The following is a 14,726-nucleotide window of genomic DNA, read 5'->3' on the forward strand; positions in this document are numbered from 1 at the left end:
CTTTTTCGGTTGCGTTCAGACGGGGAATCTGTTTCCCGAAACCTAGTTTCGCGACACAAGATTCGCCAACAAGATGCATCATCTGAACAGATCTATTTACGGCGCCCCTCTATCGCGATTTGGTCAGTTTCGGTTTCAGTATTGTAACTTTTACTGGTTTCGGTTTCATATTTTAAGGATCGCGTCTTCGACGCCCCATCGGTAGCGACACCAGTTCTTTGTATTTTTCTTTTTCTGGCATGGTTTCGCCATTTCTGCGACCGTTAGGTGTTTCGCCGTTTCGCAGTATGGAAATGCCTTTAGAAATGGAAATGTGCTAATTTAATCAAGTTTATCTATCTGTGAAGTTTTCTCTTGTGATGATTATGTTCAAGAAGAGCGCGGAAGGCCGACGACGCAACAGAACGAGCAACTCAACGCAGTTGGTAAGTGTACTTCTTTGTTTGCATTGTACGCGTTGAACGAGAAGTGAACATTATGGAGTTTTAGAATAATCTCGTGGCTGCTGTGCATGCGCAGACCCAAAACAAGCTTCGGACTCGAGCTTTGGGGCCCGTTATTTTTCGATAATAGCGTGGGTACCGCAAAAGCCGGCGTACCGCAAAAGGCGGCGCCCACGACATCTCCGTTGAATGCGTCTTCGACGCCGTCGCCCGCTCGGGAACTGCGTGAGTCGCACTCGGCGACCGCGGTCGGTATGGTCGACGCGTATTGAAAACGCCACGGATCGCTGGATTCACAGCTCAAAGCTATCGAGGCGCGTGTACTTACGATCGCGGCAGATATGTAAGCATGCCTGGGTAGTGGATCGTCTGGGCTTCGTAACTACAACAGAGCAGCTTGGCAGCGACAAAAACAAAACATGCGGCATTGAGTGTAAAAAAACTACAAAAATGTTACTCTGGACAAAAAGCTTGTTTAATTTTCAAGATAAAACGTTCTAACTTTCAAATAAAAGCTGCCGCGACATCTTGGTGGCGTTTTAAGCGCGAGATGCTTGCGTTTGGGGGGGTCCCCTTCAGGGAAACGCTATTCTAAAACTCTTCGCCGCAATCCTCGCTATTTTGCCGTCCGTAACGCGCGGTAAAGTAGCGCCCGATATTCTAAAACTCCCTATTTTCTAGTTAAGCTAGAATGTTTTTTTTTTCTTTTTTTAACTAGTTTGGTTTGCTCTATCTGTCCTAATATTTGGATCTATGCGTAGCATATCTAAAGTTGCCACTCATTCTGTGTATGGTCCGAGAAAGTGTAGCTTATGTCAACACAGCACGTATTGAATTCCTAATGCTGCTTTCAGTCCGTTGCTTTAGAAAATGTCTCATTGGTCTAGCAGTGTACTGATGTCGTTCAACTATAAATTGATTACATTGATCATACTTTATTACATTTCAGAAGTTAGACTTCCTTGAAATTCGGTTCATGCAGAGCCAATATTCCTTTTCAGTCAAAGTTGTTGTAGAGGATATCCATCCTTTATTTTGAAGTTATGGAAGTGGACTGGATTGTACTGTTACGACAAACTTCGGTCCCCTGGCTTTCTAGAATTGAACTGGGTTTACATTTGTCGGTTAGAACTTTTAATAAAGCAGTTGTTCCTTTTTCCTCTTTTTTTTTCTCTTTCATTTTGCAATTGTGATGTGATCAAGCCGAGGGCCGCAGTTATTCCCAAATGAAGCAGCAGCAGTGTGTTCCCAGCTTGCGTCACTTCGATTAATTTCAAGGCATGCCACGAAATGAATGCCCCTGTTCATACACCGTTAGAATTGGGACTGACTTCAAAATGCAGTTCGACACAATGTTTAAGCGGTATAAGACATGTGTTGAATGACCTATGCGGTTGTCACAGGTGCGTGGTTGGTCAACTTGAAACGCTTGTCTTCCTCTTCCCATCGGTTTGAAGCTCGGCCGGCATTATGCTTTTTCATACTTAGCGTGCAACGCTGTCAAAGCTACTGGCGCGAGTGCGTGGCTTCATCTACGGTTTTGTTTGTGCGAGAAGGCGTGCAAATGATCAACAAGACCAAGCCCCACGCTTGCGCCAGTAGCTTTGAGAGCGTTGCACCTTAAGTATGAAAAGGAGTATAGTCTCATCCGAGCTCAAGCCTTTGACGCTCAGGTAAACATGTGCGAGGATTGTAATTGACCTTGCCCCCAAACCACCTATAAACAGACCAAATTGACAAAAAAGACAAAATTTGTGACAGCGGTGTTCGAGAGAAACTGCAGACTTTAAATTACCCTGCCTGAAACTTTGCAAACATTTCAGTGTGGTTGCACCTGTGTGGGCGAGGTAAATCCACTATGAAAAGACCCTGAAATGACGCCTTCAGGATGCCGAAAATAATTATGGTAAGTTAGAAATTAACCCACTAGTATACTTCCTAAATATTTGGGCCGGGTGTCGATTAAAAATTTTTAACCCAGTTAATTTGTCACAAATTTTCAGGCATAATATCTTGGAAAAGAATGGAACTGCAGATGTTCCAAACTGGCTGAGGTAAATCAGCCTTGCGGTGCACCAAGGTTTACACTGAACATACTTTTGTGTATTGTCCACGAGGTGTAGCTCTTCCATTGAAGTTTTATGTTGTAGTTTCTTCAATGTTTGAACTTTCTGCGTGCCAGCTGGGTAGTGTGTAAATGTTTTTTTTTTATAGCGCAAGCAATATCTTAATCCTGGTGGCAGAAAGTTTCGGCTAGCAGTTGTACATGGTTGGACAACGGTCTGCATGCTTGCTTTCTCTGAAGCGGCCAATGAAGCGAAATAACAGCATGTGCGGATTGCATTTAATTTTTTGTTTGCTGTTCGTTTCAGACTACATGTGCTCCCAGTACAAGGGGGTGGCCCTCCAGGCGCTGACGACCAGCATGTCATCTCTGCTGTGCTGTCGAGGAAAATTTAAAGGGTAAATATTGCAGCTGCAGTTTCTTCTATTCTATCCCTGCTACACTTCCTGCGAATTTCTGTGCATACTTGGTCTTTTTGTTTTCATAGTACTGTAAACTTTTGTTATAGTCCGTTGCAACTATAGAATAGCACAAGCCCCTCCCACAATTCCCTTTGCTCGCCATGATTGGCGGTGTCCTCTCGGCTCTCCTCCTCTCTAGTGTTTGCTTATTAAAAAGAATGAAGTGCTTTGTGGGAGGGCCTTCTGCTATTCTAGAGTGGCAACAGAGTATAATGACCTCAGTTAATTTAACCATTTCGAAGAGTCGTAGCGGACACCCATGCATTTTTATGGGAAGGACTCTGCATCATATTTTGAACCGAGAAAATGACCCCACAAACGGGAAAGCACGGGCTTTCTGCTACAAAATTACGGAACCAAACTTTGTTTTCAAGATCAGACCGGAAAAAGTCGACTCCTGTCTTAAACGGCGAGTAACAGAAATCCTGTGCTAGTCTCGCCACGTTGGGAAGCTAATGCTATGACCCCCATCTTGATTTCTTTAATGCTTGTTATGGCTGTTTTCACATCTAGTATTTTCACTATTCTTTGGCCAAAAGTGAGTGGCAGGTCACCATAGGTTTCCAGAAGAAAGTGGTCGCATATGCAGAAATTTCTAGCAAGTTCGTAGCGCAGTGGCACTTCGTCGCAACCGAGGAAAAACTATGGTATTGTTGGTGCAAAACATTAAGCCTCACGACTAGCAGCAACTTAATCATGGATATACTGCACCGTACGGCGTTTATTTGAGCTCTACTCCACTCAAAATATTACAGGGGCACTTAGGTATCCCTTTGTGGATTGAATGCGAAAGCATTGCCATTCCTAACGACACTTCCTTTTTTTTTCCTCTATTGTTAGGAATGGCAATGCTTTCGCATTCAATTCACGTATGTATAACTAAGTGCCCCTCTAATATTTGTATTACGTTACATAATATGGCGTCACACATCATGGTACGTCATGTCGTCACGTGAAGTGTGATGTCATCGAACCGAGGACATATTTTTATGACCATCTTTCGGGCACATCAACGCCGATGCCGTCAAACATGATGAAAAAACAGCCTCAGATAAACAGGGACAAAAGACGGGTAAAGACATGCCATCTTTTGCTGTAATGGGACAAGCTTCTTTTTGAGGGGAGAGTAATGTCGCATTCCGAAGCGGCTGAGATAGCACAGCAGCTAGCATGCCCGGCTCTCACACAGCAGCACCGGGTTCAAATCTCAGCCGTGAAAGCACATTTTATTTTTTCTTTTATTCCTCTGTTAACGTTTGGTACAACTCCGATTTTTCGCTCCATGGACATATTTTGGCATTAAAAAGGCACATCCAGTCAAGAATCTGCCTTTTCGTGTGGTAGGGTCGTACAGCTGCTCACCACTTTGAAAATCACTACTGAAGTACGAGGGGGCGCTAATGATCACCAAATCAGGTTCACGCCATTCATAGGTGAAGGATCCTTTTGCGTGCACTGAAGATTTGTGTGGCATTTGCTTTCGTTGATTCATTGGCGCATCTCGCCGTTGATCGCAGTTCTGCACCTTGTTAGCTCTAACGGGCAGGATGGACAGCTCGGCAGACTCGTTGGCTGAATCCTCCGTGTGTAGTTTAGCGTTGGCCTCATACTGCTTCAAGTAGGGATGCATGTGAACAGTGCGCAAAACACATGCCTCTTACCCACGCTTCTATATTCATTGCTGGTCGCGGCGAAATAGCCAAGTGATGTGCGGCCATGTTTGCCCTAAAAAGTTTGTGAGACATTTTGGATAATGTCGTAATATTTCGTTGTAAGTCACTCAAAAGGTGCGACAAACTTTGTTTTGTTAATACGGATTTCTTCTCGGGTATCGTAAGTTTGCTTTTTGAACTCGGCCTCTGATGTCTCGATCCTCCCAATAATTGAAACTTAGTGTGGCGTATCCACACCTTTGTTTTGGGGTGGGCGGAAAATTTTTAAGGATACTATTCTCCCATTCTTTCTTGTGCAAGGGGGGTCCACTCATGTCCAATTGCCCTCCGAGAAGGGGGGGGGAGGGAGGGGGGTCCCCCCCCCCTTCCTCCCTGGATCCGCCACTGTTGTAAAACCTGCAGTTGATACTCACCCATTCGGAGCATGGCTTTATGATCCGCATAGAACCCTATTACCGTTTCCTTCCTGTCCGTTGTGATTAAAAATACTTGTTCAAGATAGTAAACAAACAAAAAAATTAAATAAAAATACACAGGGACAACAAGTAGACATAAAACACTGGCGCCAGTGTTTACCACCACTTATTGTCCATGTGTTTTTTGCGGCGCTTGTCTACGATCATGGATCAGTTGGCCCAAATTGCCATGTTAATTCTGCGAGATGCCTATAAGTCTTAGCTTCTCTATGTTCAAATTTGGTAAACTTCATAAGCGATAACATCTGCTCGCTTATCTTCGGTAGACCTTTTCAAAAGCCGAAATAAAAGAGTGCAATGCAGCGGCTAAAACAGTGAGCGATTGATTCTCGCAGACTCGGGGGCAAAATATACTTTTGCATTATGGTGCCCCTGACAATGTTATTAGTGCCACTCATTAAACTATCAAGGTAGTTTGTAAATTAAGTGCCTGGGTGAGCAAAAATGTAGGAATTTTGAATGTGACTTTCTGCATTTAGGGCTGGTTCACACATACAGTGCAGCGCTAACTCAGTCCTGTTAAGGCAACGAGTCACTGCTACTTCCATGGCTTGTATTGTGTGTTCTGAGGGTCCTCCTTTCGTAAAGGACTGATGTCCCAGTTTGTAATACTGATTCAGCGCTGAGGTAGTGCTGCGCTGTGAACAGGATGCCTTGTGCGGACATTAAAGTTTGGATAAGCAGATCAACGTGTAACTGTGCATCTTTTTTCTTTATAGGTTACCAGTACAAGGTCTCCCATGGACATGAAGGCAGTACAAGGTCTCCCATGGACACGAAGGCGGTACAAGGTCCCCCATGGACACAAAGCAGTGTACCGTATACTCGAATTTTGCAATTTTAATAAACCAGTTATTACTCCTTCACACGGTTTTATGCAGGCATTTTCCAAACACTGCATGCGTATATAGGCATACATAAAAGTGACACTTGCACTCACTTTCCCCTTCCCTCAAAACAACGGTTAGATCCGGACCACATGTCATGCAACCTATTGCCGTCTTCCCTCTCAGAGCCGTCTATCTAGAAACCCACGCTAGGAGTATAGATTCTAATACATTTCATTTTAAAGTCTAGATACACTGCTTTGAGTCTCTGTTGAAAATCAAATGTTATTTTCTACTGCGTTGCAATTCAGGTTTTGATGGGCCATCTCATTAAGTATATTCCGACTCGTCGGAATATACCTAATGAGATGGCACGTCAAAACCTCAAGTACAACGTGGTAGAAAAAACATTTGATTTTCAACAGAGACTCAAAGCAGTGTATCTAGACTTTCAAATGAAATCTATTAGAAATTCTTATGAGGTGGCACGGCTGAACCTCAATTGAAACGCGGTGGCCAATAGTTTTCGTAAACTCCTTAGGGACTCATTACAAAAAATCAATTGTTTTTCAACACAGACTGGAAACGGTGTCAATAGACTTTCAAATTATATTCATATGAAATACATTAGAAACTTTATGCGGTAGCTTTGTCGAAACATCAATTGGAACGCGGTGGCCAATAGTTTTCGTAAACTCCTTACGGATTCGTTACAAAACTCATTTGCATTTCTATTGAGACTCGAAAAGACACAATGAGTAGACTCCATAAAGTTTCAAAAGAAATTCATTAAAATTTTTTGTAAGGGTTGTTATGTTCAAACAAGGTACTTTGTTAGACTGAAACGAGTGAGGTTGTTGTAAACCACTTGTATAAAATAGGGGTAACAGTACGTTCGGCTCGTCTGTATCGCCAACCACAAACATGAACATGGCAAAACACTGAGATCGTTAAAAGTGAGTTTATCAAAAAATGAAACATTCCTTACCCTTGTTTACTTCTTGTGGTGTCTTTCCATCAGCGCATTCAATTTCGTATGTTGCCATATATATATATATATATCTTTGTTTGAACTAAGTAAATATGGTAACTAGCACAATACAAAAGTAACGTAAATGTAACGATACGTTCCCTCTTTTTAAACGTGAACGAGAACGAGCTTCCATTCCTCTTTTTGAGGAACGTGTACAACACTGGAGCGATGTGACTTAATAGAATGACTAAGACACGGTATCGTCCATTCGCGGAGGGCGCCACAATACGTTTAAAGCTTCAGTGTAGGAGGCCTATATCATCTGCACCTTTTTTTTTTCTACCTGTTGGAATCCTTCGTTTTGCTCTTTCTCATTCTTTTTGTTCGAGAGCCTCAACCTCAGTACCTCAACTAACCTCCACTGGTGAGGTGTTTTTTATGTATACTTGCTGCTTGAACATACTTCTCATTACTGTTTCTATTTATTTCATTGTTTCATCCGTTTCGAGCTAATTACCCTCAGGCATGACAATATACTTATGCTTTGGATTTGTTTATCACTAATTTAGCTCAAGTGATTTGCTTCACCTCTTTTGGGTGCCTTCATAGGCACCCTACACAGGGGAAGACGACTGGTTTAGAAGGGCGGGGGAAGGAATAATACGTTTGGTTTTTAGGCTAGGTGGAGCAATCTACCGCCCGTTATGAAGGGTGTAGCCATTAGCGTTCGTCCGTCCGTCTGTCCGTCCGTTTATAACTATCACCAGGCAGCGTGGGATATCGCCAGGATGACCTTTTGGAGGATCGCGCCGAAAAAACAAAAACCATGACACCCCGCCTTCTCACCCCGGCTAAGGAGCAGAAATGGCAGTAATGACATTACTGTAATGGAATTACAGTAAGTAAATTACTTTTTGGAGTAATGAGTAATGTAATGAATTACTTCTGTAGGCTAGTATTTTAGTAATGTAATGAATTACTTTCAGGCAGTAATTTCGAGAAATTTACTCATTATCTTTAAAATTACTAACCCCTAAGATGGCTGTGCGTCAGCTTAGGGATGAACGACTCATAGGCTAAAAGGCGACGGGCACATCACCAGTGAGTTAAACACAATTTAAAACCTGAGAGGACAAGACAAACATATCCCCAGCCTTGTACTTTCGTCAAGCAATCGTAAGCTTCGACCATTGTGAACAACAAACGACCGGAATAAATAGTTAATTCCAAATGCCTCGTGAACGCCCCAGAACGTTTCGTGCGTCCTCGAGTAGAGCAGGTGCCGCTCGCGGTATGCCTTGCTGCCTTCCCTTGGTAAGTTTATTCGGGACTAAGCCGATATCGCACCCCGCTTGTTGGGAAAGTACACAATTTCGGAAGCTCGCGCCCTTCCTCAACTGGCGACGCTTCTGCTTAGCAATTATCCGGGCCCTTTGTGTGACAATGCGCAAAAACTTGGACTCTTCGGGTGTTTCGAAAAAATGCTCCTTGAAAGGAATGACCACGAATAGGTCAACTATACTCGGCCACAACTCTTCTTGGCAATGCAGTGGAGGGTGTTGTGTCCAGAAGTAGACACCTTTGAAGCACACAGGGTGCTTCAAAGGAGTTGAAGTCAATCTGCAGCTGAAGCCAGACGCCCAACCAAAGTTCATGAAAAGCCGGAAAGTTCCCTATGCACTCCAGCATCTGATCGAAACACAGTTAGATGACATGGTAAAAAGAGACGTCATCGAGCCAATAAACTACAGTGAATGGGCAACGCCTACAGTCAACATTCCAAAAGGAGAAAAAGAGGTCCGGATCTGTGGCGACTACAAGCTCACGGTAAATCCACAACTTGAAGTGGACCAGTACACTCTGCCAACAGCCAGTGACTTGTTCACGACTTTGAACGGTGGGCAGAAGTTCACTAAGTTGGATTTAAGACACGCCTACGAGCAACTGGTGTTGAATGAGAAGTCTCGCCAGTACGTCACCATACACACGCATAAGGGACTCTACAGATACAAGCGTCTACCTTATGGAATCGCCTCCGCCCCTGCTATCTTCCAGAAACAAATGGAGATACTATTGGGAGGGATTCCAGGTGTCTGCGTGTTCCTGGACGACGTTTTGGTAACCGCAGAGGACGATACAACGCACTTAGAGAGACTGCACGAAGTACTAACGCGCATGAAGGATCGAGGACTTCGGCTAGCGAAAAAGAAGTGCCTGTTCATGAAAGACAAGGTGGACTACCTGGGACATACAGTTAGCGGTTCTGGAATAAGCACAATGAGGAAAAAGGTCCAGGCTGTACAGGAAGCACCGGTTCCCAAGAATGTGAGCGAGCTACGATCGTTCTTGGGACTTGTAAACTACTACGGACGTTTCGTGCCCAAGTTGTCTACGATTCTAAAGCCGCTCACGCTTCTGCTGCATGAAGACATGCCGTGGAACTGGTCACCAGAGTGCGACAGGAGATTCCAGGAACTCAAGGGAATCTTGAGCAGAGCCCCAGTGTTGGCTCACTATGATCCAGAGCTACCACTGATTTTGTCTTGCGACGCTTCCCCAGTAGGAGTTGGAGCCGTGTTAGCGCACGTGTATCCGGACAAGACAGAGCGTCCTATTGCTTATGCATCAAGGACACTTGCTCGAGCAGAGGAAAATTATGCTCAACTGGAGAAGGAAGCTCTAGCGATCGTCTTTGGAGTGAAGAGATTCCATGACTACATATATGGACGTAACTTCATCTTGGTAACCGACAACAAGCCGTTGGCAACCATCCTTGGACCCAAGAAAGGCATTCCAACAATAGCAGCTGCAAGATTGCAACGTTGGGCAATGCTTTTGTCAGCATACCAATATACAATGGTCTGCAAGAAATCAGAAGACAATCTCAACGCCGATGCCCTATCTCGCCTGCCAATTGATGGACAAGAAGAAAAGGTGAACGACTATGCCACAAGTTTTTACATGGGACAGCTAGACCTGTGTCCAGTAGACACGAAGACCCTGCAGGAGGCAGGAGAGAAAGACCAACAGTACACCAAGGCACTGAAATTCACTCAAACCGGATGGCCTGAGAACGTAAGTCCAGATATGGAAGTATACTTCAAGAGGAAGTTGGAACTTACGGTGGAGGAAGAATGCTTATTGTGGGGCCGAAGAGTTGTTATTCCAGAGGCATGCCGAGAAAGAGTACTGCACGAGCTTCATGCGGTACATGACGGCATTGTGCGCATGAAGAGTCTGGCAAGACTGCATGCTTGGTGGCCCAACATAGACAATGACATTGTCAGAACAGTCGAAGAGTGTTCTCTGTGTCAGAAGTTTCGGAACCAACCAGTTCAAGAGTATTTCCACTGGCCGACACCCGAACAACCCTGGGAAAGACTGCATATTGATTTTGCTGGCCCGTTCCTAGGGGAAAGGTTTCTAGTTGTCACCGACGCCTTTTCTAAGTGGCTAGAAGTGGAAATAATGTCGAGCGCGATTGCGGAGAAAGTCGTGGAAGCTTTGCGGAAGTTGTTCGCACTGCATGGACTACCGCGAACTATTGTCTCGGACAATGGACCACCCTTTCATTCGGAGGTTTTCGAAGAATTTTTGAGGGGAAATGGAATCCAACACAAGTTTTGTGCTCCGTTTCATCCCGCAACGAATGGTGCAGCCGAACGAGCAGTACAAGTGCTCAAGCAAGGACTGCGGAAACAGACCGAAGGGTCATTACAAACGAAGCTTTCCCGAGTTCTGATGGCTTATCGTTGCACACCACACACATCCACTGGTTTCGCACCATCAGAACTGTTGTTCAAGCGGAGATTTAGAACGAGATTGGATCTACTTCACCCAGAGAAGTTATCGGAGTTTCAAGCTCAGAAAGAACCGAAAAGGAAGTTTGAAGAGGGAGACGGGGTTTTGGTGCGAGACTACCGAAAGGCAAAGAGAAGTTGGATTCCAGGCACGATTCTGAAGTGTCTTGGGAGAGCGCACTACAAGGTCAAGGTGCCCAACGGAGTTTGGAAACGACACGTCAACCAACTTCTTCGCCGACCAAGCCAAGTTGCAGGCACCGGGGAATCCGAGTCAGATACTCTGTTCAATCCCGAACCGGAGGAAAGTACATCAGCGGAACGTGGGAAACCAGATTTAAAAGCAACTGTCCCTTCTCCGGGTGCCCGAACAACGTCTGAAAGCGCGGAACGCCGATACCCCTCGAGAGCACGCAAGCCGGTGTCTCGGTACGGACTGTGATTAGTCTGAGGGAGTGTTGTGTCCAGAAGTAGACAAACGGAACGACGAGGAAGAAGCGAGCTCGAGCGACCGACGCGAGCCAGCGAGCCAGCCGAACGCTGCCGTCTGCCGATACCGGAATCACCCTGATTGTAAATAGTTGTTCTATATGTACTAAAGGTTTATTCGTAACGGCTGCGAGTACTCCATGGTCTTAGAAACACAACAGAGGGCACAGGCACGCGTTCCCTCTCCGATTTTGAGCGCGGACGAAAGCTGCGCGTAGGGTTTCCTCTTCCCTGCATTAGCAAGAAATGTTATCTCCGAGTATAGTGCTCTTGGGAGAATAGAATTGGATTGCGTCCGGATGCGGAAGGGAAAGGTTTCACGTGACGACTCCTTGTAAGAACGAGCTGCCATTTGTAATGTAATTTAATTACATTTTTGCAGTTTTCAAAACAGCAATTAGTAATGTAATTTAATTACGTTTTGAAAGTAATTTTGCCGTCTCTGCTAAGGAGTCGCCAATTTTTTTCTAGTAAAACCTAGTCGGCGGTATCCCAACACCAGGTCCACTGGGAGACAGGGTTCAGACGTTGGGACGGAGTCACGCTGGGTGGAGTCCCAATTTCCCCCTTTCCCGCCTCTTCGCAGCTATGCTAGTTAGTTTTACTTCACACAGTTGTCGCTAAATAATTTGCACCAATCTTCTATCCTTCTCTTTGTGACTGTGAGAATTTTCTTAATTTTTCTTCTCACTAGGAAAACCCAGCACTCCCGCCAGATTCTTTACCCCTTCAGGGAGGGCAAGATGAAGCCCCGTGCACTTCAAAACTACCACCAAATAAATAAATAAATAAATGTTCTAGTGTCACACTCTTACTATGACACACGGCACAAATTGTGTCTATCTCTTCAAATTTAGCCCTAAACATTTTGTTTCTAGCACTCTTGTTCTCACCTCGAACAGCAAAGAACTTTCACGTGAGTTATCAAACATATTTTGCTTTCTTATCTTCTTTTTTTTTACCTATACATCGTTAAAACTGCTTTTTCTAGCATTCTTTTTCCCACATATTTTTTCTGCTTCTTTCACTTTCTTTTTCTTTGAGATACCCTGCTTAGCCCCATCACAATTGCCCAGGTATTTATTCGTCAGCTTGCGGATTCTCTGTGTCCATTTTGTGTTAGGTTTTTCATGCATAGATACTTGAACACTTTTCGAGCCCATCAGTTATCATACATTTCAGTTAATTTTTCTTTAAATTGCAATTTACTAATTGTCTTCCTGCTCTCAAAGGACGTCGAACCCATGTCCATCTGCACTCTCTCCTTTGGTGTCCCCAAGCGCTCTTAGTGCTAACCTGCTCACACTCATTTACCAAATTTCCAATCCTGATTGAACCTCTGGTTTCACGCACAGTAACCCATTGCCGACAGACAGATCTGGCACCATTACTAATTTTGATATACCGACGAATATTTCGTACCTATTATAATTCCACAGTGCCTTGAGTTTTAGAAAAGTTTAATTTATTTTTCCTTTTCTAATTGTTTTTTTTTCTCTGGATATTTAAATTCCCAGATATTCGCAATTTTTTACATGGTCTATTTCACTGTCTTGTATTTTCAGGGCTTCCCTTTTTTGTCGTTGAACACCATTACTTCAGACTTGTCAGTTCTAATACTCATGCCCAAGCTGTACCCTTCCTCGCCACATATTCCAGCTAGATCCTGTAAAGTATCTTGCTTAGCTGCCATCAGTACTATACCAACTGCGTGCATTAGTCCTAGGATTACTTGTAATACATTTCGCCCTTCTTGCATATAACTCTGTTGTATTAGGTTAATTGCTGTTCTTTAATTTATTTTCGATTTCGCTTAGGTATATCATTCAGAGCAGGGGGACAGCGGGCGGCCCTATCTGAACCTTCTTGTTATTGCTGCTGGTTGTACAGTTTCTGCTTCCCATGGTATAACTGCCTCATTGTCTGTGTACACCTGTTGGAAAAATCTTAACCAAGCTTGAATGTAAGTTATAGCCCTTCAGCTGGTCACGTTTGCGCCCATTGTGTCTTACGCTTCGCCCCCAAGTTCGGACAAAGAAGCATTTCCTTCTTTGTCCGAACACCGCCAACACTCGTTACTAGCAAGGAAGTAAATATTGTTTTAAGTGTGAGGTGACTGAGGCCCCCAGACTAGCGCTCACCAGTGAGAGCCGCTGGCTAGGAGATCCAGGCATAGGGCGGTTGGTTTCCCGTGGCGTAATTATGGCTCGAAATCTCGCTGCGTGCCATGCTGATGAAATTTCCCCCTGCGTCTTTCTCTGTGCGGAGGCAGCGTTTGTCAGCTGTACCGAGTTCTTTCGCGCTGTGATCGACCACGCCTCCCGGAAAAGTCAGCGGCACAAAAGGGAACCAACCGGTACACAAACTGTATACGTGCAGGTCGGTATTCGTAATAAAGACGACCCGGCGATCGAGAAGTCGACCCGTTGGCGGCCAAACTAGCCCCAGGAAATGTCTCCGGGATGAGTCCGAAATGAGAAAAAACTTAGAGGCCCGTGCCCCGTTCTGTCTTAGACCGAGCCACCCTCCACCCAGCCCGTCACCAACACCCGAAACGACGCCAATCATTAAGCGTCTCCGCATAAGCAAATGTCGACAGTGGCTTACCGGAAGGGAAAAGGCGTTTCGAGAAAGCTCCCTATGCGGACGTTTCGTCGTTTGTTTCCCGGTGAGCTCGGTATCTAACCAAGACGAGGCTCGCGCACCGGACTCTTGACGTCACCTTACTCGGTGTGGCGCAGACCACAGATTGGTCTCTGGTGCTGCGTCAGGGTTCGGCTGACACCCGTCTTTGATAGACCCTTTTCAAAAGTGCGTGCGCCATCTGATAGCAGCTGCGCCGATTCTCCAAGCCTGCCATTGCTCGGGTACGTGCTCCGTGCGTGTGTTGGACACGAGGATTGCATCAGCGTTCGGCCTGAAATCGGCTGAGCTCGGGTCAAAAACAAGTGCTACGTCAGCGCTCCACGAGGACTCGGATCCAATCACACGCTTCGTTCACAAAAATTTCGGCCGCAAGTGTTTCTCGATTGACTTTTGAGGAAGGGTTTATGGTGCTTCACTGAGACACGCTTGGCAACGTTCGGGTATCGTCAACAACTTCAGTGCTATTTCTAATAAAACAGGAGTTTTTTTGTGTCTTTTTTTATGATTGAGAGTATTTTCCAAAATCCCTCCTACTATTCGCGTAAGGCCTCCATTGAGCACACTCTATGAAGATGTTACAAGTGCCCGTTTTTGCCGCTCTCTGCGAAAACATAACAAAAAAAAGATTACACCATCTTCCCGAGGGGAACCATGGGGTGATGCGGAGGATCGCGGATCGTTATTAATGGTGTTATTAACTTTCGTTGCGCGCTCGCGGTCGCGTGCAGCATCGGGAGCAGCCTCTCGTTCTTGACGTTTACACGCGGCTTCCCGTTCTCGAAGGTCGGGTTCCGCCGCTCGCTTCGTACGTTTACGTTGAACTTCACGGTCCCGAACCTCAGGTTCTGCTGCTCGACGTTCACGAACCAACGC

General features: G+C 45.1%; 1 long non-coding RNA gene across 1 annotated transcript; it reads left to right on the forward strand.

Annotated features, from left to right (window-relative positions):
* Positions 1 to 247: 247 nt before the first annotated feature.
* Positions 248 to 2,851, forward strand: LOC120836928. Its single transcript, XR_005714754.3, has 3 exons — positions 248 to 425; positions 2,267 to 2,349; positions 2,816 to 2,851. It is a non-coding gene; the product is annotated as an uncharacterized LOC120836928 (long non-coding RNA).
* The last annotated feature ends 11,875 nt before the right edge of the window (positions 2,852 to 14,726 follow it).

This window comes from Ixodes scapularis, unplaced genomic scaffold (genome assembly GCF_016920785.2).
Source record: "Ixodes scapularis isolate PalLabHiFi unplaced genomic scaffold, ASM1692078v2 PGA_scaffold3__209_contigs__length_174095766, whole genome shotgun sequence".
NCBI lineage: Eukaryota > Metazoa > Arthropoda > Arachnida > Ixodida > Ixodidae > Ixodes > Ixodes scapularis.